We start from the raw sequence: 26,149 nt of genomic DNA on the forward strand, positions 1-26,149 counted from the left end.
ACGTGCTTTTTCCTCCTTACTTTGTGTTTTTATCCTTACATTGCCATTCTTCCGCGCGGAACATGAAACGAGATTACTTATCGGGTTAACCTGCCTACCTTTTTCTTTTTTCGCTATTTTTTCTCTGTCTGTTTGACAGTACGTTATATCTCGTTTGCTGCGGCCTAGGGCCGGTCACAGCATATGCATTGCAGGCGCAAATGCTCAGACGCGGAAGAGCACAGAACTTCAAATAGAGCCCAAGTTACCAAGAAGGGTGAGGAAAAATTCTGGGGAGCTTTCAGGAGAGCAACAAACTAGAAAACAAATATTTCCACCGTAACCAGCTACCAAAGGCCAGCGAAACAAGATCACCGGTTTGGGAAAGTACGAAGCAGGCATACGAACAATAACTCATATGGTAGCTTTAGGCTTGTGCCGATGGCTCCTAAGACGCGAAAAGGCGGTTCTACCGTTCTTGGTTGTCGCTTAACCGAGGCGCATCCGTCACAGGAGGTTGCGCGGGCATATGCAGCAGATCTTCGATGTTACGCATACTGAGAGACTAAGTCTTCCTGTTTGCTTAGAAGGCACACACGGACGCCTGTCCAAGGTTCACTTTCTACAATAGCTCTAGGCAGCTCGGAAGATGCAGTCCTGTGGATGTGCTCACCAGTACACCGTGCGCACACAAAAATCACACGCACGCACACAAGCACACAAGCAAATAAAAAAAAATTGGCTTCGCCAGCAGTAATGGCACGTTCACACTGGGGAGTCCGGCTTCTACAGCGAACGGAATTCTCCTGCCGCCGAAATTCGCGTCGTGCACACTGCTTTCCCACCGCGCCGCCGGAACGCGATACAGAGCCATGTGCCGTTTAGGATACTCCCCTCTAAGCCAGCGCGAGATATCCCGGATCTTCCCGCGACGCGAAACTAGAGGAATGGGTCCGGCGGACGGTTTGGCAAGCGCCGAAGGTGCTGCAAGAAACGCTGAAATTGTAGAAGCGCTGCCGTCGCGTTGTCCTGAAGCTCCGGCTGTTTCGGCAGCGCCCATTGGCTCAGGCGAACCTACAGGCTGAGTAGCAGTCGTCTGCCCGACGCACCCTCGATGCTGCATGGTTTTCGTCGCTCTTCCTCCATTTTATTGACTGCCGGTGGGTGGAGAAGAAAATCACTGTTTCCGCCACCGAGTATCAAGAATAGATGCAGCAGAGTGAAACGCCTGTCAAAGCTCCATGCAGCTGCTGTAGGGTCTCCGAGGCGACAAGCGTCGAACCGGTGTGCGGAGCCGCTCAATCAGGTGAACGCGACGGTGGTGCCACTAAGTTTTCAATAAAAAAATGCTCAGTGGAAGTCCGCCGTGGACCCACTCCCCCTGTCTAGTACACCCTATCGAAACTGCCCAGTTATCTCCGCTCCCGTAGAGTTCGCGTGATTTTATTCTGGCCGCTTCATCACTGCTTGCAACGACAATAATAAACTCTGAGCGAAAGGACGCAGCACGGCTAGGTCTGCTGGCAAGCACCTTTCTGGCGATGCATGACGCGCAGAAGCATTCGCCAAAGAGACGACGCCAGTGCCGTTGGTGGGTTCGTCCTGCTTTGCAAGAGCGCGAGAAGCTTGGTCGCGCCACCTTGTCAGGTCACTTAGTCCTTGTGCTTCACGTGGTACTTGTCAAAAAGGACGGGACGGTTACACACAAATTCGATGAGTATTTCCGATGTCGCGACGCATTCGAAACTGCAAAATGACGTGCGCATCGGGCTTGGCCGCCATCTTTCGAATTGCCGAGTCGCGCTCCGATTGGTTCGTGGTAAGGGAATCCGGCGGTAGCTGCCGCAAAAATCGGCCCGGGAGCGGTCGGCGCGGAAGGGGCTAAGCCGGCGGATCTCGCCGCCGCCGAACTGGGTTCCGCGCCGCTCCAGACGCCGAATGTCTCAGTGTGAACGCGCCATAGCGATGGCTCCAAAACTTATTTCAGTAAGAATGACACGCGGTAGGTACTTCATTGTGAAGTGCGAGGAAATTGTGCAGGCGGAAGAAGTCTTTTTCTGAGCTGTCGCTGAGCTGATTATTTAGTTGCTCGTCTGCATTGCTTTAGATGTCTTTAGAAATGCGGTACATTGTTGTTTTCCCCCTACAACACAGCCCTAAGGGCCCTGAGGCACTGAAATAAATAAAGAAAGAAATGAAAATAAAAGGCTAGTTCACTCATGGTATGTTGTTCATGGGCGCCCGGAAAGAAAAGATAAAGATTTTACGATGAAAGCTGGAAAAGGTTCTCCCTAATTGAGATAACAAGCCTATAAAAGCTGAAGCGAACATACACACACAGGGACAGAACGCAAATGTATAGTGGGCTTTGTACATGACTTCGCGAAGGCCTATACTAAAGTACAAATTCCGAAACACCTTTGTTGCGCGACGCCTGTCGCATCTCTTGCACTTTCCCATTGACCAGGACAAGCCCTCCAGTCAAGGTATGAGTGAGCCAAGGCAGATATAAAAGCAGTCTTTGAAGTTTCTGGTCGCAAAGTTCGCAGGAGTGCAAATTACGTATAGTACAATTCCTCGCGTTCATTGCGATTTTGACATATTGGCGACCAGGCAGCTGAATAATAAAGAACAACGTAATAATGTAAGTAACGTTGAGAAAATTCTATGTGGGCTAGGCTCTAGGGTCTCGATCTTCAAGGTGGTGCGGAATGCGGAACACCTGAGTTGAGGTGACTATAGTGCGAAATACTGCACGCCTGTTCTTTACTGCACTACAAGGTACACCGTATATTACATTCTATAGAATATTTCATTTCACCGCCAGCACTACACAACAGCAGCACAAGAAAGCATCTATCTATCTATCTATCTATCTATCTATCTATCTATCTATCTATCTATCTATCTATCTATCTATCTATCTATCTATCTATCTATCTATCTATCTATCTATCTATCTATCTATCTATCTATCTATCTATCTATCGAATTTAGGTATACAGAGAAACTTGGATGATTTGCTGTCAAGCCACTTCAGCAGCATGGTTCGCTTTAACAATGCCTCAGTGGGAGGGGTGGTGAGGGGGGGGGGGGCATTAGGCACACGGCTGGCACACAATACCGTATACAGCGTGTGTGCCCTGTATGCTCAGTCGGTGAAAAGCGGGCGTCTCGTGAGCAGTGAGCCGACAAACTCCTCAGCTTTTCTAGAAATTTACTGTATAGAAATGTGATAGTGTCGACACCACGAGAGTTTTGATTGCCGAGGTTTCTTGGCGCGCCGATTTCAGATTTAAAAGGAGAGTCTCACAATATGCACCGCTGTTTGATCTGGTCGTCGCAACCGCGTCTTTGAAGTGGTTTCCTAAGCGGCTTTCAGATTGCCCCATTCGGTCGAGTTCGAGACTGACCTTTCGCATCCCCATCTGGAGTCATCCCACACAATTCAGCACGTATAGCACACTTCCCTTGGTCAAACGTTTTCAAGGAGCTAAAATGTGCCATGGATGTCTTTACATGTTCGCAAACAAACTCCACCGCCGCCAGTGCTGTGGTGGCGTTGTCATTGCGAAAACTACTTTCTCCTGCCGGGTAACAACCTACTGCCTACTAATGACGCGAAGTTGCTGCAACCTACCGCACCGTTCTTGGCCGCCAACAAGTTTGATGTTCCTGAGACTTGACGTTCCAATTTCTCTCTGGGCAGTTAATGTTTACTGAAAGGGAGCCTAATAAGTGTTGCAAAGACGCGCGTGCACTCGCAGCGTCGTCAAGCGGGCTCTTCACACAGCTTCGCCATTCTCGCCGCGCTGTCAAATCGTGCCGCAGCACGTGCAGATTCTTGCGAAGCACCAGCCCTCAAATGGTCGTCAAATGAAGCAAAAAAGTGCCCCATCGGGTGCTTTAATAGGAACTCAATCCCTGTTCCTCCCGAAGCCGGTATACCACAGTACTACCGAAAGAGGTATAAGGACGCACGCCCGAACGTTCGGTCGCAGGAGCAACTGCTGCCTTCGAAGTTCGCGTGCTGTCTATGTAGGACGGCGAAGAATATTCCGACTTCAGGTTGAAAGTGTGCGTTGGGCGATTACTTGTCAATAAACGCAGTAGTAGCGGGATACAACTATAACCGAAATAATGAGAAGGAAACGCTCGTAAGTCGTCAAGAGACTAAGCAAAAGCTGGAGAACGAAGAAAGTGGGCGACTTAAATTGCACCCGACTCACAAAAGACTCGATCGAGAAAACTGGCAAAGCCTACGCCTTTGTATACGCAAGGAAACGTTGTTATTGAGCAATTCAAACTTCACAAGCTATACGTTACAGCCAGATGCAATATCTGTTGTTATTGTTCATGTGCACAAACGTTTCAAATCGTCGTCCACAGCTGCTTACAAATTTGCTGTACTGTTCGGTTTGAAACCGCTCGGTGTTCTTTGTAGCTACACCAAAGTCAAAAAATCTAATTTATGAAAGACTAATAAACTGAAATATTTGCGCTACTTAGCTTTTATTATTTACCTTACGGCGCATATTTTAATCTACGAATTGTGGCGGGTGCGTTCGCAAGGCATATGCACTTGGAATGAATTATCAGGACTCCACCAGTTTCGAGATATTAGTTTTCAAAATGTGCGACGAGATGCATTGACCTTCCAGTTACTATTGTGTTTCAATGCACACAACAGCGTTTTCTTTAAAGAAGTAAATGGAACAACGGCACATTTTTACCGCAACTTTGACGGCGCATAGCAACCAGCGATATCGTCAGAATTCGCTCAAAGTCGATATACCTTGCAACCTGACTAGCTACAATTCATATATTGAAATATGTGCTGTAAAGTAACTAATTATTGTTTTCATTAGTGTAAACATATGAATTATTCAATTACGCATCTTGACTTATCGTGGAAGTAATGGCTGTCTCATCGAGTAATCTAGATCAAGGACTATAATCGCGCTATTCAATGCCGCTGACTAGTTTGAAATATTTGATGCAGCTAAAAACGAAAACACCCTGTATATTTCCATAATAGCTCAGAACGGAAACACATAGCGTATTATAATGAAGAGTCAGTAACCGTTGCTTAAAATGAAATGCCTGTTGCATGGCGAAAAGGAGTATAATGAAAGTACTGTAGCAATAAAAGCGCGAATCGAAGACGACAACCGTGCTCAACAGTTGCTAGAATTAACTTATTTTATCATGCGCGCTCGCTGAGTTGCTGTTGTACAGCTGGTCAGTTCTGACTCTTGCGCAACCAATAGTGCAAAACCAAAAAAAGCCGCGCTGTTTCGTTTATCTTTTTTTTTTGTTAGGAGCGGAGCTTCTTTTATTTTCTTCTTCTACAACTTTATCTTTCCCCAGACCACTATTGTCCCTTTTCTTCTTTGCTTCTTTCATGTGCAAAGAGCCCAAGAAGCAGCACAGAATTTATCTCATCGGACTTCCCAAGAAGTGGTCGGCTACTGTGCTCCTGTCAATAGCCAAAAAGAAAGATAGTGGCAACAACAAAACACGCGATCAAATAACGAGAACAGACGGCCGTGTCAACCCAACAAGAATGCAGTATGTAAAAACAGAACGACAGAAGAGCATAGCTATCCGTATCCTCGAGACTTTCACAAGCACCAGTATACGCTCAGTCTCGACAAAGCATAACTCACAAGGAGACAGTGCACGAAGCCGAATACAGCCGCAGGGCACCCCGCGAAGGAAGCTCCATCTCTCCTTCCAGGAGCGGGTGGGCACTCAAAGCCATTGGGAAAAGAAGTGATGATGCAAATCTCCTTTGTAAGTTCTGTTATTGACGACGACAGCTTACGCAGCCCATAGCTGTTCTGCCAAGAAAACACTGGAAAAGAAGGAGAGCGTCGGATTCAGCTCATTTTTCCCATTCTTTCTTTCTGTCTAGCTTTCTTTATTTCTTTACTGACACTAAGGACGGCTCAGGTAACGCTGGAAATTCGAATTTTTTGGGGCGGAATAAAATGGGGCAACGCCAAAGTAGAAAAAGAAGAGACAGACAGAAATGTCACGGACGATGAGCTATAGTACAGAGCAAGACGGCAGCGTGGCTTGCTTGTAGATCAACGATAAACATTTCTGAGGTATACATACTGACGGAAATGGTCTATTCCTTACCAGCTTGCATTTGAAATGGAAACGACAGCCCTGCAATTTTCCGGTAAGACCACCACGAAACGATCCATATCCCCGTAAATGCCAAAGGAAGAAAGCCCACGAGTAGCGGAAATCGGCGAAATCAGCTTGGCCCTGCATCTTCTGTATATATATATATATATATATATATATATATATATATATATATATATATATATATATATATATATATATATATATCACGTGATGCTAGTAGCACGGGCTCGCTTACGCGCGGCTTTCTTTTCCGTACGAGGTCGTAGTCGGCGTTCCGGCTAATGTGACTGTGTGTTTCTGGGCCAGCATTCGCAAAGAAAAAAAGAAAGACAGAAACAGAGATCTTATTCACTAAAATTGTTCGGAACAGCTGATGTCAGCCAATCGGGATGACAGAAAATTTATTATCGAAGACGGTCCGCCAGGAGCAAGAAGCACTTACGGAATAAAAGTTTTACGAATTTTGCCCGCGGTCCTGTATAACTATTTGTAGGGGGTACTAGACATTGTGCAACGGCGTTGCTCGCACCCTGTCACTTCCATAGCTAAATATAGGGAAAAGGGGCAAGGGGAAACATCACCGAGCTTTAACGGGCGCTCTTACATCGACTTCAGGAAGACTGTCCGACAGTTTTTTCAGCTTAGCAAGGACAGTGCCGGCCAGTAGCAGGAAGTGTAAGACGATTGAATTTTCGCAAACAAGACGAAGAGTGCTTTCTCTCCTAAACATATCTTCTAATAGCTCGCACGTTACGGGTTCTTGTAACACTATTAAGCATGTCAAAAACAGAAAAATCGCAGACAAGCGAAGATGACGCCATCTTGTCCTAATATCGTGCTTTTCGCTAGTCCGCGTTTTCATGGCGCTCTTTTTGAGATGACTGTTGATTGAGTCGTCTATGAATTAAGCAAACCGAATCCCTCCTAATAGGAAAGAGCCACCTCATGAAGACTGGTGTGAAGCACCGCATATACGGCACTCCTCGCACGAGTTCTGAGGGGCAGGCATTGTAGAGGTATCGTCAGAGTATACCGCCTGTTTCAGTGTCCGCTGCCTTTTATTATTGCAAATGGGCGATTTGGGATTAAATTATAATAGTTGTTGACCACGTTTACGGCAGCGGTTGACATCTCAGTTTGCGCAACAATCGCCAATATTATTGCTAACAAAAATTTACGTCGTACCTTTTCCTGATCAATAACTTTAGGGAGCCCACTGTGAAAGTACAGATTGATGTCGGCCAGAACTCAAAGCATAGAGAGTCCCGCCCAGCGCCACTTTCGATAAATCCGAACTCAAACGTGTCCCGAAATACATTCCTGCTATAGTTCATATATTATTGTACGGCGAATTTAACAATTTAAATGCCATTTATTCTTCACAAAATAGTAATTATCTCATGCTGCTTTCGAAATTCTGCTTAGACTTTCCGTGAATTCACAAGTCTAAGACCACGGGGGAATAACTCAAAAGAGGTAAAGTATTTGTACAGCTAACTTTTCTTCATACCTTGTCCTGCAACGTTATTTACTGATCAAGGTTCCCCTGATGTCGTCAGTATCTTTACACGAATATTTAGCAATAAAGTACGATCAGTCTATCTGATATTGCCGTGTATCATCATACGGCATTAATTTTTCTTTATGAACTATCATTACTGTGAGTGTTTTGTATTATTGCAATGTTGTAATGTGCTCATTACGTATCATCTCCTCTATTATGATTTAAAGTTTGACTAATAGCGCAACGACAGCAGAGGAGACAGAAGAGAGAACAGAGCGCTAACTACCAGCAGTTTATTTTGTTTTCATAAAGCATAGCAAGTTCTATAGCCGCACACTAGCACACGAACGCCGCGACAAAGCCATACAAAATTCAATGTGGCATCGATAGCGCGAGGCATGTGACCTCCTTGTCAGTTAGCGCGACAAAGGGGGTGCTGACGCACCCATCCTTTAAACATGGACGTTAAGGAAATTTATTATTCTATACCACATGTTTCACTACTTCATTGCATTGATGGATGCAGTGATGAATTTGGCCCTTCAAAGCTTCAGACTCAGTCTGGTATCAGTGTCAGTGGTTCTTTAAAAATTACTTCGCTTTTATCTACAGGTGACTTACATCCATTGGGATGGTAAACCTCACCTTCAAAAAGAAGGCATTTGCATCGGATCATGCATTCCTATATTAAGTTATTTGTTTTTATCAAAACTTGAGAGATCTGCATCGGATGCTTTCATCAACACTAACGTCTTAGCTACTTTTAGATACGTGGATGACTTTCTAATTCTTCTTGACAGTGATGCCAGTTCGTACGGGTCTGATGCTTTTTTTATTTCTGGACCCAGTGCACAAATGTTTTATACCGCTAGAACTAACTAATGAATTTTCAGAGAATGCTGTAATAAGGTTCTTAGACGTTAAGCTATTTTTGCGCGAAAGGCGTTCTTGTTGGATGTACTACCCACGTGGGCAACAAGCCATTTCCATTCAACTCCTCGCACTCTAACCTTATAAAACGTGCCCCCCACCCCCTTATTGTTAGCTTATGTTTCAAAAATTTCTTAAGAAACTCCTGTGAAGATAAAATGATCGACAGTTTTCGTGAGCAGCCGGAACGGTTAGCTTCGGCAGGCTATCCATCTCTTGTATAAGTCTCTGTTGCTGAAGGCCTGCTGTGCAGCTTTCAATACGTGGTAAATAAAAATCCAGATGGAGCAACTCGAACGCAAAGTTTTCTGCTCTGTCTCTGAAAAATTAGCCAACCTTTGCAAAATAACCGTCCCAGCATCTAGACCCAAACGAGGGTGCCTTATCACACACAAGAATAAATTCATAGACTGCACAAACAACGTGTTGTATCAGATCCCCCTGTCCTGTGGTAAATATTACATCGGAGAGGGCCGTTGCATTAATTAAAGGCTGAAAGAACACATGTACAATGTTGACCGCGCTAAACAGGGTTGGCTCTCTGCCCACTACTGCATGTGTGGATGTAGGCCAAGATACAAAAAATGTAGTATCATTGCAAAACACAGTGATCGTGTCACGCGTGAAATAATCGAAGCGGGAAAAATTCAACATTTAAAGGATGGTTGCGTCAGCACCCCCTCTGTCGCGCTAACTCACAAGGAGGTCAGATACCTCGGGCTATCGATGCCACGTTGAATTTTGTATGGCTTTGTCGCAGCGTTGGTGTGCAAGGGTGTAGCTATATTTTTGCTATGCTTTCTGAAAAGAAAATGAATTCTTCGAATTTAACGCTCGGTTCTCTCTTTTGTCCCCTCTGCTGTCCTTGCGCTGTTATTCAAACTTTAAAGCATGTTTTACCAACAAGCCCAAGCCTACACCCTTCTTAATTACTGTCCTCTATTACCCGTATTGCTTGTTTCGGGAGTACTTAAAGCGGAACTAAATTGCTATGCCTTCTTGTTGACCGCGCCGGGAACATTACGTGAATGAAAGGGTCCTATCGAGGAGTGAATAGATTACACTTCAGATTTTGGTGGCAGAAGATATCGCAGCGAGCTTTAAATGCCTATAGCGCGAGAAATCTTTAGCTTAAGAGCATCTACATGCGGTGACCGCAACAGATGCCCATCAAATATAATTCCCAGGAACCTGAGTGATGATGAGTGCTGAATTTTGGCATTTTATAAATTTAAGTGCTGTCCTGTAGCTGCTTTCAACCCTTTCAACTTGAAAAGTAAGCGCTGGGTGTTTTTTTATTATTATACACTCGGAACTTTCTTTGCAGGCGACCACAAAATTTCAACCAGGCGCTAGCTCGTTCAAACAGAAGATGTACTTCTACAATAAAAGAAAAAAAAGAAACACGTTAATGTCATCTGCATAGAATATAATATTTAAGTAACCCTTTATATTCATATCATTCATGTATAATAAAAATAGTACAAGTCCTAAGATCGACCCTTGGGGCAATCCATATTTTATTTTAGCCACAAAAACTGGCTTGGCATACTTCCATCCTCTCGGGTCGACATATCTCAGTATCTGACCACGACCACCTCCACGATGAATCTTTTCTTACGACTCTTTCCGCCTTGTGAGCACGCCACTTTCGCGTTAGGCACAGTGAAAGGAAAACTTCTCAATACAATTCCGGTTCTTATGGAGTACAGCATATCATTCCTGGGGATTGCAGTGAGCTGTTTTTATGGATACACAGACAAAAGAAGCATGCTGTCGTGACTCCGTGCGGGCTACGAACGGCACAAAGGACTTGTTTGCTGCAGTGGTTCACTGCAGGTGAAGGCGCTCCATCGCACGCTACAGACCGTTCACTTAGACAAAAAGTTTTCCCAGTCTTCCGCTGTAAGTTGGACAGGCAACGGGAGGAGATCTTTCTTACCCGGCCGTTCACCATGTTTCAGTGTTTTCCGAAAGTATAGGGAAGCGATCCAAGGGCTGTGTATAAGACGTGACTGTCAAAAATTGTTTTTCTTAAGCGTTAATGTCGTGTAAATGTTGACTCAATGTGGCGACTTGTACCCATTGTCGCATATTACATGAAAGACTGATATATGAAAAAGGAAAGCTCGATAGCATACCTCCGTGCAAACTATGAAGTTTACGATAAACTTTCATTAGCACTGAATAAAAGAAATACAATGCGTAAGTGCATATACGCACTCAGACAGACAGCTGTAAAACAGTTAATGCACAAAAAGTAGGAGGAAAACTTTGATGCTAGCTACAGGCGCATCTAGCCTCGCAGAAACATGCCGCCAATTGCTCCACCTGGGCGTCTAGAATGAAAGAATAAAGAATAAGAATAAAAAGCGGTGCTAGGAATACGTGCTTTCTGGCGCTTGTTGAGCCGCACGCATAGTACCAGTGGTGCTACAACTTACAGCTATTTCGGGCTGTTTTTATTCCAACACCAAATTTTCGTAACCACTAACGCAAGCATCGGGCGGTAACCCGCAGCGTGTTTTTGAAAAGACCAATCAACGCGGTTCTCGTTTGAAGGATGCCACTTTTCTTGCTTTCCAAGCGGCTAACGTAGCCTACATAGAGCAGGTTTTTCTTATCTAATTGGATAACAAGAGGGGAAGAGCACACTCAAGTGGAAGTGGAGAGAGTTTCAATGGGGCCAAGCCTGTACAGTGAAAGCACAGCTCCTCGGCTGTGATAAGCCAAATAGATAAGAACAACCTGTCAAGTAAGGCAGTGCTATTCGCTTTGAAAGCAAATAAACGTGACCTCCTATAAAAGAGGAGAGCTTTTCATTGGCATGTTCAAATAAAGCTGCGATTCAATGCCCGATGCTTGCGTCGGAATTTACGTAACTTTGACGTCAGGAGATTTCAATAAAAACGGATTGGAACAATTTAACGTTATAGGGCCCCTGGTAATACCTGATACTATGATATTAAGTTGAGGGCGCTGCTGAGGCACGTTGAGTGCATCTGTTCATTGTTCGGACTCGCTGTGGTAGCTCAGTATCTGCGTCGTTCTTTTGACGAGCACGAATTCATGAGTTCGGGTGCAAGCCATATCAGACATATGTCAATGGGGGCGGAATGCTGAAACGCGTGTGTACCGTACGTTATCGCCCGTTAAAGAAGGCCCACCCTTTCAAACTTGATCTGTAGCCCTTCACGAAGGCATCTTTGCGAATAAAGGTTATGCTTTATGAGATTAGGCTCAGTGCATTATCATCAATTCAGGAATACTTTACCAGTAAACGGGCCGTCGACCGTACACTGATCTAGCTACGAAGTGCTACAAAGAAAGAAAATGCTTAAACTAAGGAAGAATATCAATATAGTGATCTTTTTTATGTATATACCAGAAAGTCAGTCATTGTCACGCGCGTGTGCGGCTTCGAGGTGCCCAGATATGTGGATCTACGCAGTTATCGGCTAATTGTGAGTGAAATCCGTCGTACCCAAATGACATTTTTTATGGACACTCCAGCCGTATTTTAACAGTCGACGTCGCCGTGATGTTCTATATACAGTCCAAGAGCGACAACATCGTCGCCGCGCGTCGTATGCTGTGTGTGCAATTGAAAGCACGCGAGGGAAGCAGATGATCTCTGGCGCGCGCGAAGAAAGAAAGCGGAGACCAAACACGCCGTCTTCCGTCGCGCGAAAGGCCGCGGGGGGATGGGAGGCAAAGAGGGCGGGCGGTACTGTACTCCGGCAGCAACTGCGCATTTCGCGACCGGGCGGAAAGGGAACTTACGACCGCGGCTTCAGGACTTTACCGCGGCTGAATTTCGCGCGTCAAATATGGAAGAACGAGGATAGGCAGCCAGGGAAGGAGGTGGGGGGGGGGGGGGGGAGGGGCTTTGACTCCGCCATCGAGTGTGTACTTTGCACGGCCGCGTGAACCGTATTTTGAAAAGTAATGCAAGGCGACTTTGTGCACGCACTGTTCTCGCGCTCCTGAGTTGATGCAATCGACGGCACAAAGGTTGCTTCGCTCGCTGTTGCTAATGCGCTTGCTGACACCAGCGTTTTGACAGCTAGTGTCCGTGCTCATGAGGTGTGATGTGTTCACGTTTGCTAGAGCGCGATGACACCATGCTTGTTAATTCAGTGAGCAAGCGAATGTTTCCAAATTTAGACGCCCTATAAAACTTCTGTGCTTAATTCGTATAGCTGTCTACTAATTTGCTATCGCAATCGATGCTTTGGCTTTCGGTCGACAGTTCGACTTTTTTCTGTTGTTGATTACCAAGAGCCTCAGTGAATTTGTGCTTTACATGGAATATAATGTTTTATGTGTGAATATTTTGTATCATGCATTTTTGACACATCAACCTCCACACTGTTAGATACGGGACAATTTCCTGAGCCTACTTCGATTTCCCCAGACCACATCAAATCGCACCACAGATAATTAAGGAGCGCAGAAACACGGATGCCACATTCCTGAGGCACGGCACGTACAAACAAGTTGGCGGACCCCACTTCGTGTGCAGCCGGTGGAGCTATTCACTGCTTGGTTCTTCCCGAAAGTGAAGCGAGAGCCTGGCACTGTGGCGGCTCAAGTGGGTCCCGAAGCAAGACGGCTGTAATGCGCCGTGACAACCTGGCGACGTCGCCCCTATCCATGTATTGTGACGGCGCATTGCAAGTCAGCAAGGCAAGACCGCAGGGAGAAGAAAGCCCTCGGACAAACACCAAGCAGCGACTCTCTTCGCCAGGTGTGACTCCATCGCACGGGCGCCTACCATTGTCCGAAAATGACGACACCCGAGCGGGCTCGCCGATTGGCCGAAAATGGCTTCACCTGAGCGGGCTCTCCCATTGGCCGAACGTGACGTGTCTTCAAGACACCGAAAGGCTTAAAAGACGCAGACCGGAGGATTCCAGAGCATTCCTAGAGCATTCCTTGATTCTTCTCTTTCGGGCTTCTTGCCGCGGGCCGCAGCGTCCGAGTTGCTGCCGGCCCGTAAAGACTCTACGACTGTTAATTGACGCTCACTGTAAATAATGTAAATAAACCTCCCAAGTTTTTCATCTCGACGTCCTCCTCAACTCCTACAACACTAACTGGGTTGACAGATATCAAATAAATAAATAAATAAATAAATAAATAAATAAATAAAAATATGCTTATCTGAATCAGTGCATCATTTTTTCTTGCAGTGGCTATACACAGCATCCAGAGTGCGTTGGCTGAATGCAATAGCATCGCTCGGACGAGGCGAGACGCTACAAGGAATCAATGTCGGTGTGCGCCAGGCACTGAATTCGCAGTTTAGTTCTTACGCTAGAACTGTTCGTAAGAGCAAATAAAAGCCAGTCGGGACGTTAGAAATATTAATAGCGAATGGAGCCCGTAGTTGGCAAAAAACAACAACAAAAAAAGCACTTACCAACCACGAAGGAGAGAAGATAATACATATTAATGATGGCGCGAGGCTGGAGAAGTAGGTAAGGGCAAAGGACGGGAGAAAAGTGGGACTCGCAATAAAAGCTCCATGCGCCAAGCTCCATACTCAGTGCCTGACATTAGCGTGTGGTTGGATCCACTCCTAAAGCGACGTCAGCTTCGTAGGCTTGTGCATGTCCCTGAACGTCTCGAGCGCTTCGCATTCCGATGCGAGGTGATGAAAATTTTGAGCGGCCCCCCTTGCGCATACATGGAATTTGACTTGCATAGGTGACTGCGCGTGGTCGGGCGTGCTTCATGAATTTGGCCCCAGGTCTGCGCCTATTCCCAGGACAGAAAAAGAAAGGCTGCGAAAACGCCGCCACAGCCACATAAGTATTCCACTCGCATAAACGCGACAGATGGTAATGATTCACGAAGCGTGCCGGGTAAGGAATAGCTTCTGCAGCGACAGGCTGTTGAATACTGCAATTTATTTCTTTTGCTATTTAGTATAATTCGGAAAGGCGACACTTTGTGACAGGAGCTGTAATTTTGCTCGCGGTTTCTTTTCTCTTCTTTGTTGTTCACCAGTGCATTGCTCGAAAGGCATTTTTTTAATTGAACGGGATGCAGGCGACATTACGTTCGGTCAATCTGATACCGGTCAAGCAGTGAAAGTAACTACAGCCACGTAATATACGAAGCATTATAATGTTCTGTGCAAACCTTATTGTACGCTGCACTAGAATCCGAATGATTTGTGCATATCTATGTTATTAAACACAGAATTAGCGCGCAGATGCTCCGTAGTTTTTCTTCTGAACGAAAACACGGTATTGTATATAGCCGCAGAAACAAAAAACAAAAAAAAATTTGACAACAAGGACACATGCACGCACAGTAGAAAAAAAGAAAGGTTATATACTCTCTCTGCAAGGAACGCTACTTGGTCGAACAGGAAGAATAAACGCGAAAATAAAGAGAGATAAAAAGACAAGGGACTGCTTCATGAACCTTCTGGACAACAACTACTACTTAAGGCATTCCACAAAGCGAGTAGAGACCAAGGGAGTGAATAGGAAACGATGCTTCTTGCAAGGGTAATTGTAGGCCTAACGGTTGTAAGTGGGGACCATTGTGCGTTAGGTTCAGCGCAGGCTTTTTGTTGTGAAAGACGCGTTCCATTATCTCGTGCACGGCGGCAATCCCAAAACATTCTCTTGTTTTATTTGTCCCTGACCGGTTGCTTCTGACGTTTTCTTTTCCAACTGCCGGTGCGCATGTGGTACTCATGACTGTAGCACTAAAGTTTGTGGCGATTACTAAAAAAAACAACCGCAAAATTCTTCTCTTATTCCGGTAGTTATTACCTCGTTATAACGCGCATTTCAGTAATTGTCGGTTGCCGAGAAATAACTAATGTTTCTGAAAAAAAAGAAGAAAAAGAAGAAGCATATGTCGCATTCAGTAAGACAACAGCTTTCGCGGGAGGAAATTTCGTAAATGTAAGCCGCATTCAGTCACAATGAAATTTACGTCAAGTGTATAGAGTGGACTGTAACAAAGATTTCATGCAGCCGCAACACATCTGCATGGCATATCGAAGAAAAAATATGCGATATTCAGACAGCCTTAGTGTGTCGGCTGACTCAGCGCAGACCGTGCTGCTGGAAGCTGCAATTAGACCGAGGGCCTCGAAGGAAGCGTGGACTATGGGGCGTCGCTTAACTTGAGAGCGCGCCAACAGGACGAAAAGAGGCTCTTCTTGTGCACTGAATTGCGGCGCGCTGTAAGACGTACTTCTGTTGCTTGAGCCGTAACCTTGCATCTTGATGCCTCCGTCGAAAAGAAGAGCACAAAAATGATAAGGGCACTTCTGGTTGTGGGGGTCGTTCCCTCGCTACTCTCACTAAGCTTGCTCAACGGTAATCAGTGCCTCCGGGAAAAGGCGTGGTCATTAGAAGGAAATCTGGAAACGCTCCGAAGAAAATATATAGGACATGCTCGAAAGATACAGGAACTTCATCGCACCACGTCGTCCATTAGGGTGGCATTGTGCCGAACTACGCAGCGCCGCGGCCGCCGCCATGCGATACGCGCGTTCAGCACATTGCGCAAACGAAGCGAGCACAAAGGAAATTGCACGGTGGGTCGCCGGGAATCGAGCTAAAGAGACTCACAATGCGCTTCTCCTAGTTGTGTTTGCGGCGAGCAGCTCACTCTATACACAATGCCGAAGCAAAAAATTTCAGGCTCCTCCGTAATCTACAGTAGATGTAAGCATGAAATGGCAACCGGTAAAACATAATAGTCGTAGACGATACTAGCCACAATATTAGAACGGATGTAGCGCATGCTTGCAACGGCACACCCCACCACACAACACCGCACCGCACCACGTCATACGCTGCCCAGATCGACGAAAATCGGCTAAAGCCGGCACGATAGGCAGCGAAAGATACCAGGGAGACAGAGCACACTGCCCAGCTAGAAGAATGAATTGAATTCTGGTGTTTTACGTGCCAAAATCGCGATTTGATTATGATGCACACCATAGTGAAGTACTTCTGATCAATAATGACCACGAGCGGATCTTTAACATGCACCGAATGTATGGGACACGGGCGTTTTTGCATTTCACCTCCATCGAAACGAAGCTGCAGTGGCTCGGTGATCCCGCGACCTCGTGTTTAGCAGCGTAATGCCATAACCGCTAAGCCCCCACGGCGGGTAGAAGCGCCTGAAGGAGGAGTCACGCATCGTGGCTCTTTCTCTCGAGGCGACGCAAAACCCATGCCGTGGAACTCACAGATCGTTGGCGTTCAACAGAGCCCAGGTAGGTGACCATGTCTCAGCGCCAAAAAGACGAGAATCACGTGTATGGTGTTCTGTATGTGCCTTTTGAACGTCGCCCTTATTTAAAATGACATATAAAACTTCAGCGTACTAGAAGTTGCAGCGTGAGTGATATTGTGAACAAACGTTGCGGCTCTGACTTAAGGCTCAGGGTCATTTGAAGCACAACGGTGGCGTAGAGGTAGAGCATCCGCCTTGCGTGCAAGAGGACGGTGTTTCGAATCCCGGTGCCGCGCAATTTTCCACCGGATTAAAAAAAAATAAAAAATATGCGTGTTCACAAAATTGCATAAATAGGCCTGGAGTGCGGCCTGATCCCGGTGACCGGAAACGGAAACGCACTCCCTCACCAGAGCAGGATTGGCCACCCTGGAGCAGTACTTGGCGACAACCTCCTACATGAATACTACAATGAAATTCCGGCCCTCAGTCCCCAGCAGCTGCGAAGCAACTGACCACGGCGGCGGTCAGACCTGTGACGTAGCAAAGGGTGCTAAAAATCTCTGGGTCCGGACAGGCCGCCAAGGGAATCTGAACCTGGCAACGCTTAATGCTAGAACGTTTTTGGGTGAGGCGAGTATAGCAGTGCTATTGGAGGAATTAGCGGTCATTAAATTGGATCTAATAGGGCTCAGTGAGGTTAGGAGGACAGATGAAGCATATACAGTGCTAAAAAGCTGGCACGTCCTGTGCCACCGGGGCTTAGCGGAAAGACGAGAACTAGAAGTCGGATTCCTGATTAATAAGGATAAAGCTGGTAACATACAGGAATTCTATAGTATTAACTAGAGGGCGACAGGTCTTGTTGTGAAACTTAATAAGAGGCACAAATTGAAGGTCGTACAGGTCTACACCCCTACATCCAGTCATGATCAGGAAGTCGAAAACTTGTATGAAGACGTGGAATCGGCGATCGGTAAAGTCAAAACAAAATACACTGTACTCATGGGCGACTTCAATGCCAGGGTAGGCAAGAAGCAGGCAGCAGGTAAGTCAGTGGGGCTATGTGACATAGGTTCTACGAATAGTAGGGGAGAGTTATTAGTAGGGTTTCCAGAACGGAATAATATACGGATAATGAATACCTTCTTCTGCAAGTGAGATGGCCGAAAGGGGACGTGGAGGAGCCCAAATGGCGAGACTAGAAGTAAAACAGACCTCATACTCTGCTCTAACCCGGTCATCATACAACATGTGGACGTGCTCGGCAAGGTACGCTGCAGTGATTATAAGATGTTAAAGACTCGAATTAGTATAGACTTGAGGAGGGAACGCGAGAAACTGGTACATAAGAAGCCGATCAATGAGTTAGCGGTAAGAGGGAAAATAGAGAAATTCTGGATCAGGCTACAGAAGCGGCTTTAACTAAGGAACATGACCTTAATGTGGAAGCAATGAACAACCATCTTATGGGAATCATTAAGGAGTGCGCAATATGAGTTGGTGGTAACTTCGTTAGACAGGATACCGGTAAGCTATCGCAGGATTAGAAAGATCTGATTAATAAACGCCAATAAATGAAAGCCTCGAACCCTACGGCTAGAATAAAACTGGCAGAACTTGCCAAGTTAATGAGCAAGTGTAAGACAGCTGACATAAGGAAATATAATATGGATAGAATTAAGCATGCTCTCAGAACGGAAGAAGCCTAAAAGCAGTGAAGAAGAAACTAGGAATAGGCAAGAATCAGATGTATGCGTTAAGAGACCAAAGCCAGCAATACCATTACTAATATGGATGAGATAGTTCAAGTGGCTTAGGAGTTCTATATAGATTTATACAGTAAAAGTGGCACCCACGACGATAATGGAAGAGGGAATAGTCTAGAGGAATTTGACATCCCACAAATAGCGCTGGAACAAGTAAATAAAGCCTTGGGAATTATGCAAAGGGGAAAGGTAGCTGGGGAGGATCAGATAACAGCAGATTTGTTGAAGGATGGTGGGCAGATTTTTCTAGAGAAACTGGCCACCCTGTATACGCAATGCCTCATGACCTCGAGCGTACCGGAATCTTGTAATAACGCCAACATAATCTTAATCCATGAGAAAGGGGACGCGAAAGACTTTAAAAGTTATGGACCGATCAGCTTACTGTCCGCTGCCTACAAAGTATTTGCTAAGGTAATCGTAAATAGAATCAGGAACACCTTAGACTTCTCTCAACCAAAGAACCAAACAGGATTTCGTAAAGGCTACTCAACAATAGACCATATTCACACTATCAATCAAGTGATAGAGAAATGTGGGGAATATAATCAACCTTTATATATAGCTTTCATTGATTACAACAAAGCGTTTGATTCAGTCGAAATCTCAGCAGTCATGGAGACATTACGAAATCAGGATGTAGATGAGCCGTATACAGAAATATTGAAAGATATTCATAGCGGCTCCACAGCCACGGTAGTCCTCCATAAAGAAAGCAACAAAATCCCAATAAACAAATAATAATAATAATAATATTTGGGGTTTTACGTGCCAAAACCACTTTCTGATTATGAGGCACGCCGTAGTGGAGGACTCCGGAAATTTTGACCACCTGGGGTTCTTTAACGTGCACCTAAATCTAAGCACACGGGTGTTTTCGCATTTCGCCCCCATCGAAATGCGGCCGCCGTGGCCGGGATTCGATCCCGCGACCTCGTGCTCAGCAGCCCAACACCATAGCCACTGAGCAACCACGGCGGGTCCAATAAACAAAGGCGTCAGGCAAGGAGAAACGATCTCTCCAATGCTATTCACAGTGTGTTTACAGGCGGTATTCAGAGACCTAGATTGGGAAGAATTGGGGATAAGAATTAATGGAGAATACCTTCGTAACCTGCAACTCACTGATGATATTGGCTTGCTTAGTAACTCAGGGAACCAATTGCAATGCATGCTCACTGACCTGGAGAGGCAAAGCAGAAGGGTGGGTCTAAAAATTAATCTGCAGAAAACTAAAGTAATGCTTAACACTCTCGGAAGAGAACAGCAGTTTACGATAGGTAGCGAGGCACTGGAAGTGGTAAGGGAATACATCTACTTAGGGCAGGTAGTGACCGTGGATCCGGGTCATGAGAGTGAAATAATCAGAAGAATAAGAATGGGCTGGGGTGCATTTGGCAGGCATTCTCATATCATGAACAGCAGGTTGCCATTATCCCTCAAGAGAAAAGTGGATAACTTCTGTGTCTCACCAGTACTCACCTATGGGGCAGAAACCTGGAGAATTATGAAAAGAGTTCCACCTAAATTGAGGGCGATGCAACAAGCTATGGAAAGAAGAATGACGGGTGTAACGTTAAGGGATAAGAGCGGATTGGATGAGGGAACGCGAAATAATGACATCTTAGTTGAAATCAAGAAAAAGAAATGGGGGGGGGGCATGGCCAGGACATGTAATGAGTATGGAAGATAACGGATGGTCATTAAGGGTTACGGACTGGATTCCAAGAGAAGGGAAGCGTAGCAGGGGGCGGCAGAAAATTAGGTGGGTGGATGAGATTAAGAAGTTTGCAGGTACAGCATGGCCACAATTAGCACATGACCGGGGTTGGAGAAGCATGGGTGACACCTTTGCCCTGTAGTGGGCGTAGGCAGGCTGATGACGACGACGACGATGATGATGATGATCATGATCATGATGATGATGATAAAAACGGGAATTAAAGCATTTCGTGCTTAAAACTACCACACTGCCTTTCAGTCTCCGTACAAAGAATTCGTCTCCGTGGGCCGTGTTCAGCAAAGACGCCCAATCATGGAGGAAGTTCGTACGCAGGGGGGCACGTTCTTTCGTGTATATACTTGTGAATTATGGGTTGAGCTGGATTAAGGCTCCAAAACAATCTACTTCTATGGAATTGATGCAAAGGTCATGGGACCACACAATTTAATTTCTGCCTGTGGCTGCTAGCGACAATCTAAACTGGATCATCCGCCAAGCTACATCTGTGTCGATCGAGGCTCTTGTTGCGGGTCAGATCAAAGATGTAACAGTCAACGCCCGTAAGAATATTCTCGCTATATAGGTCCCAAACTCGAGCACTCCAGACGTTTTGAGCAACGTTAAGGTGTAGGATATCATGAACGTACGCTACTATAAAGAAGACGATCATGACTCTACGGCCGGTGTTGTGTATGACGTAGACAATTCCATTAGGGATGCTGACCTGGATATCCTCATGAAGCAGGCGACAGAGGGAATTGGCATATTGGAAACCCATCGCCTAGGGACTTCGCACTATGTGAACTTAACATTTAAAGGCTACAGCCTATCGTCTCACTTCAAAGTCAGTAACTTCCGACACGTAGTACGGCGTTTTATGCCAAGGCCGCTTCAGTGCCGGAAGTGTCAAAGGGGAGGGTTGGTTAGTGCGGTTTGAACAAATGCTGCCGTGCGCTCACGATGCTCTGGGTCGCACAGCTCCGACGCCTGTCTTGCAGAAAACCAAAAGTGCGCCAATTGTCAAGGCTCTCACGATGCATCTTCAAAGAATTGTCCACATGCGAGTAATGTAACTAAATTCCTGAGGCAAATGGTCAGGCATACAGGTCGTCGCACAGGGAGGCGGCCGCTAAGGCGCGACGTCTACATTCAGATCACCGGATAGCTAGGAAATCCACTGCTATTGCTAAGGGTGCACTGCATCCTGTTAGATACGGGACCTTTTCCTGAGCCTCCTTCGAGTTCAGTAGACCACATCGAATCGCGCCAAGCTAATTAAGGAGCGCAGAAGCACGTATACCACATTCCCGAGGCGCGGCACGTGCAAGCAAGTTGGCGCCCCCCCCCCTCGTGCGTCGCATCTGGAGCTATTCACTGCTTGACTCTTCCCGAAAGTGAAGCGAGAGGCTGGCACTGTTACAGGTAACGTGGGTCCAAGAGGCAAGACGGGTGTAATGCACCGTGAAGCCCTGGCAGCCATCCCCCCCCCGTCCGCCTTTGTCACGGTAGTTGCAGACCGGGAAGGCAAGACTGCAGAGAGAAGTAGGCACTCGGACAATTGGGGACCAAGGAGCGATCCTCTCCGCCGGGTGTGACACAATCGCACAGGCGCCTACCATTGGCCGAAAATGACGACACCTCAGCGGGCTCGCCGATAGGCCGAAAATGGCGTCACCTGAGCGGGCTCGCCAATTGGCCGAACGTGACGTGACTTCGAGACACCGAAGGGCTTAAAAGCCAGAGACCGGGAGCAGCAGGAGAGCATTCCTTGATTCATCTCTTTCGAGCTTCTTGCCACGGGCCGCAGCGTCCGAGTTGCTGCCGGCCCGTAATGACTGTTATGACAGTTAATTTCTTGTACTCTCACTGTAAATAATGTAAATAAACCTCCAGTTTTCACCCCAAAGTCCTCCTCAAGTCTTACAACTGGTTGCCAGCGGTGGGATCGCCTCCAAATGCAACAACTCGTGGCAGTGCTACGGATGAACCTTCGTCGAGAGAAATCCTGAGGAACCCGGAACAGCGATAAAGAGCCTTCGTCCAAAGTAGTCCTGAGGAACTGGGAGTAGCGAAGAAGAGCGAGCCTTCGACCCACGGAGTCCTGAGGAACCGGGAACAGATGAAAACGCCAGCTATCATAAAGGCGATTCAAGATAGTGACAATGATGATAAAAGCATTGAGATTGCTAGGGAGGTGATACAAGAACCACGGGAGCGGGAGCGTCGTGAACGTGAGCGTGAGCGTCGTGAACGTAAGAGTGAGCGTAAGCCTCAAGAACGCGAGAATGAACGGAAGCGTGAGCTTCAAAAACTTACTCTTAGGTGTGAGCGTCAAGAACATCAGCGTGAACGTCAAGAACGTGAGAATGAACGTGAGCGTGAGTATCAAGAACGTAAGTGTGAGCGTGAGCAAAAGTATGAGAGAGGGAAGGTAGCATTGATCAAACAGATACAATACTGTGATCAATTAGAGGCACATAGACAACGGATGTCTGAAAATTCTGTAGGTAGTGCAAAGCAAGAGAATGAGGAAGTATCTAGCGCATTTTCACCAAAAGCCGACGAGAAAAGTAGTGCCTGCGAGATTAGCGGCCCATTCATACGTGAACGGAAAGGACTAGCCGCTAATGATGCCTTAGTGGCAACAGAGGCCGTTAAAGGCCAGAGTGAGAGCGACGAGGTGCTGTGCCAACAGAGGACTTTAGAGGCAGCTAGGCCAGCTGCGGCACAGTTACCGTCCGTGTGCGTCGAATCTCATGGTATCGAGGTCGATAGCGAGGTACAGGGTACTGTTGACCCGCAAGACGCGAGCACCCACGTCGAGATAACTGTCGAGTCGGATCTGCCTGCCGAAGTGCAGTGCCAGCTGGACGATGCAGTTGAGGGCAGCTCGCAGGATTGCGAGCTCCGTAGCTCAAGGGAAGACAACCGCATGGTTCAGGGATCGGTGCAGCTCTCCGCCAGTATAGGCAGCCAAGAGATGGATGATTTAATTAGGAATCATTCGGAATTTACGCGTGAGACAGCGATCGAGAGCGACGGGCTGTGTGCCGATGCACAGCGTGAGCTGGGCAATACAGTAGAGGACAGTTCGCAAGAGTGCGAGTTGCATAACTCGAGTAAAGCCTGCTGCATTGTTCCAGAGTCGGTTGAGCTGTCCGCCAGTCGAGGCAAAGTGAGAGTAGATTTAAATGTAAATCACTCAGACTGTTCGGGTAAGAGACCGATCCGGGCTGACGAAATGTGTAACGGCCAGCACGAGGCGCGCGAGAGCGGCATTAAAAGGAATTCAAAGAAAAAGCGCCGCAGAAAGAAGCGCCGTAAAGATAGGAATGCGGTGACTAATGTAGTGCCGCCAAAGACGGCGAGAGACCCAAAAGGGCAGTGCGCGAAGAAACGAAAGGTGCGGTCGTCGTTGACGATGTTGACGCATCCAACACGTTCGAGCCACCGGTTAAAGAGAGACCGAGAAGCAGGTTCTACACGGACGCGGACAAAGGGCACGGGGCAGTTATGTTCCTTGTCGGTCCATCGTTCTTTTTTAATTTCAGTGTGTAGTACAAAGTAGCGCAAGGTGGCAAGACGAGACCAGGTGGTAGGGAGTCGTGACGCGGTTAATCGAGTTCGTGTTGAAAGCGGGGCGCCAGGACGCAAACTGGTAGGAGACTGTAACGTCTTGGGGGATCTGATAGTGAATCAGCCCTTTCGTTATTCCTCGGTAGCCAGAGTAGCTTTCGGACCGCAACCACCTCGAGTACGGCTCAAAAGTATGAGTCAGGCGTAAACGTTTGAAACGGGAGGCCAAGGGAGCTTCCGTAGAAGGGAGATGTCGTTTTGTTTTATTTTTCAACATTTCAAAATTTTCGCGATTTGAAACTAGAATTTCTTTCAATGTGTAAGTTTTGAGCTTTGTTTGTGTTTTTGTTCGAGAAGCTCGAGATTAGAAAGATGCGTTTTAGGTAAACAATTACTCTCTCGTGTGTTAGTTAAGGAGTATATAGGCTTTCTCTTTTCGTGTGTGAGTAACCTGAGTGTCAAGGTTATTGGTGAGAGGCCTATGGTAACGCGCATGTGTATTAGTTAACCTTCTTTTTTTATGTGTTTTTTTATTTTATAAGGCTAAGCGCGTAGATTTTCAGTGAGTGCATGATTGCACTGAGAAGCATTCTTAGTTCCTTTAGCGCTTGTCCTGTGCGGACGGAAGGAAGCAGAGTTTTGACAGGGTTGCTCGTGTGTGTTGAGGGCAGCCGTATTCTGACTTCTCTAATAAGCGTGCGTGGAACGAGTTATTAGGAGACGCAAATTTTAAAGGGTTCTGCGGAGTGCGTGAGTTACGCAAGTAAAGTTCTTGTTTAGGTTACGTGTTCTGTAGGGACCAAAGGAAGAAACCAGAGTAGACGTAATGAAAGGTTTGCCTACGACGCAAGTACGCGTTCTGAATAGTGACCACAAAGCTAGAACGCTTGTGATTACGTACTTGTAGAGTTGACCGGGCTCTTCAGTAGCCCCAATACGTGCGATAAGTACGCCACTGCGATAGGTTAGAAACATGCTATTCGTGTAGTTAGGCCACTAAAGTTATGTTCGGCTGTTTTCATTTTTTCTTTGCAACGACAACGGCACCTTGTTTTGCGACAACAATGACACACTGGCCTTGTCGACATTCGGGGAGAAATGGATAGCGGTTTGGAAAGGTGGTTGGAACTGCTTTGTCAAAATTGGGGAAATAAAAGATCAGGGTTCATTTGGACTCATTAATAGCCTGGCGAGTCAGGGGTGAAGAGCCTGTGCTTACACGTGGTGCAGCGCTGTGTTGTTTTGTTTGTTTGACGTACGTTCTCCAGGGCCCAGGATCCCGAAGTTCGTCAAACGAGGCTCGACACCAGTACCCTGCAGGTTCTTTCAGCGTTCCTGATGGCCAGCGAATTGATTTCACCGGCCATTCCGAACTTTCGGGGCGAGGACGAGCTGTTAGATACGGGACCTTTTCCTGAGCCTCCTTCGAGTTCACCAGACCACATCGAATCGCGACACAGCTAATTGAGGAGCGCAGAAGCATGTATACCACATTCCCGAGGCGCGGCACATGCAAGCAAGTTGGCGGCCCCCACCGCGTACGTCGCATCTGGAGCTATTCACTGCTTGACTCTTCCCGAAAGTGAAGCGAGAGCCTGGCACTGTTCCAGGTAACGTGGGTCCAAGAGGCAAGACGCTGTAATGCACCGTGAAGCCCTGGAAGCAATCCTCCCCCTGTCCACCTTTGTCACGGTAGTTGCAGACCGGGAAGGCAAGACCGCAGAGAGAAGTAAGCACTCGGACAATTAGGGACCAAGGAGCGACTCTCTCCGCCGGGTGTGACACAATCGCACGGGCGCCTACCATTGGCCGAAAATGACGACACCTGAGCGGGTTCGCCGATTGGCCGAAAATGGCGTCACCTGAGCGTGCTCGCCGATTGGCCGAACTTGACGTGACTTCGAGACACCGAAGGGCTCAAAAGCCAGAGACCGGGAGCAGTAGGAGGGCATTCCTTGATTCATCTCTTTCGAGCTTCTTGCCACGGGCCGCAGCGTCCGAGTTGCTGCCGGCCCATAATGACTTTTATGACTGTTAATTTCTTGTACTCTCACTGTAAATAATGTAAATAAACCTCCAGTTTTCATCCCAAAGTCCTCCTCAACTCTTTCAATCCACTGACAGTCCACACACTTCCACAGACAACTAGCTATACTAGCAGCGAGGATCCTAAGCAGTCTCCAATATCATTGTCTCGTGCGAGAAGTGACGGCCGTTGACACGGCAAGACGAACCATTGGAGCAGCAAGATGTAGTAGCCTCGCTGAATCACCTTTTGCCTTCAGA

At 46.8% G+C, this 26,149-nt stretch overlaps 1 protein-coding gene across 1 annotated transcript in view; it reads right to left on the reverse strand.

Moving 5' to 3' along the window:
• Positions 1–26,149, reverse strand: part of LOC142574126 (RYamide receptor-like) — a 498,341-nt gene that overhangs the window by 362,159 nt on the left and 110,033 nt on the right. The window lies entirely within an intron of this gene.

This window comes from Dermacentor variabilis, chromosome 1 (assembly GCF_050947875.1).
Source record: "Dermacentor variabilis isolate Ectoservices chromosome 1, ASM5094787v1, whole genome shotgun sequence".
NCBI classification, from domain to species: domain Eukaryota; kingdom Metazoa; phylum Arthropoda; class Arachnida; order Ixodida; family Ixodidae; genus Dermacentor; species Dermacentor variabilis.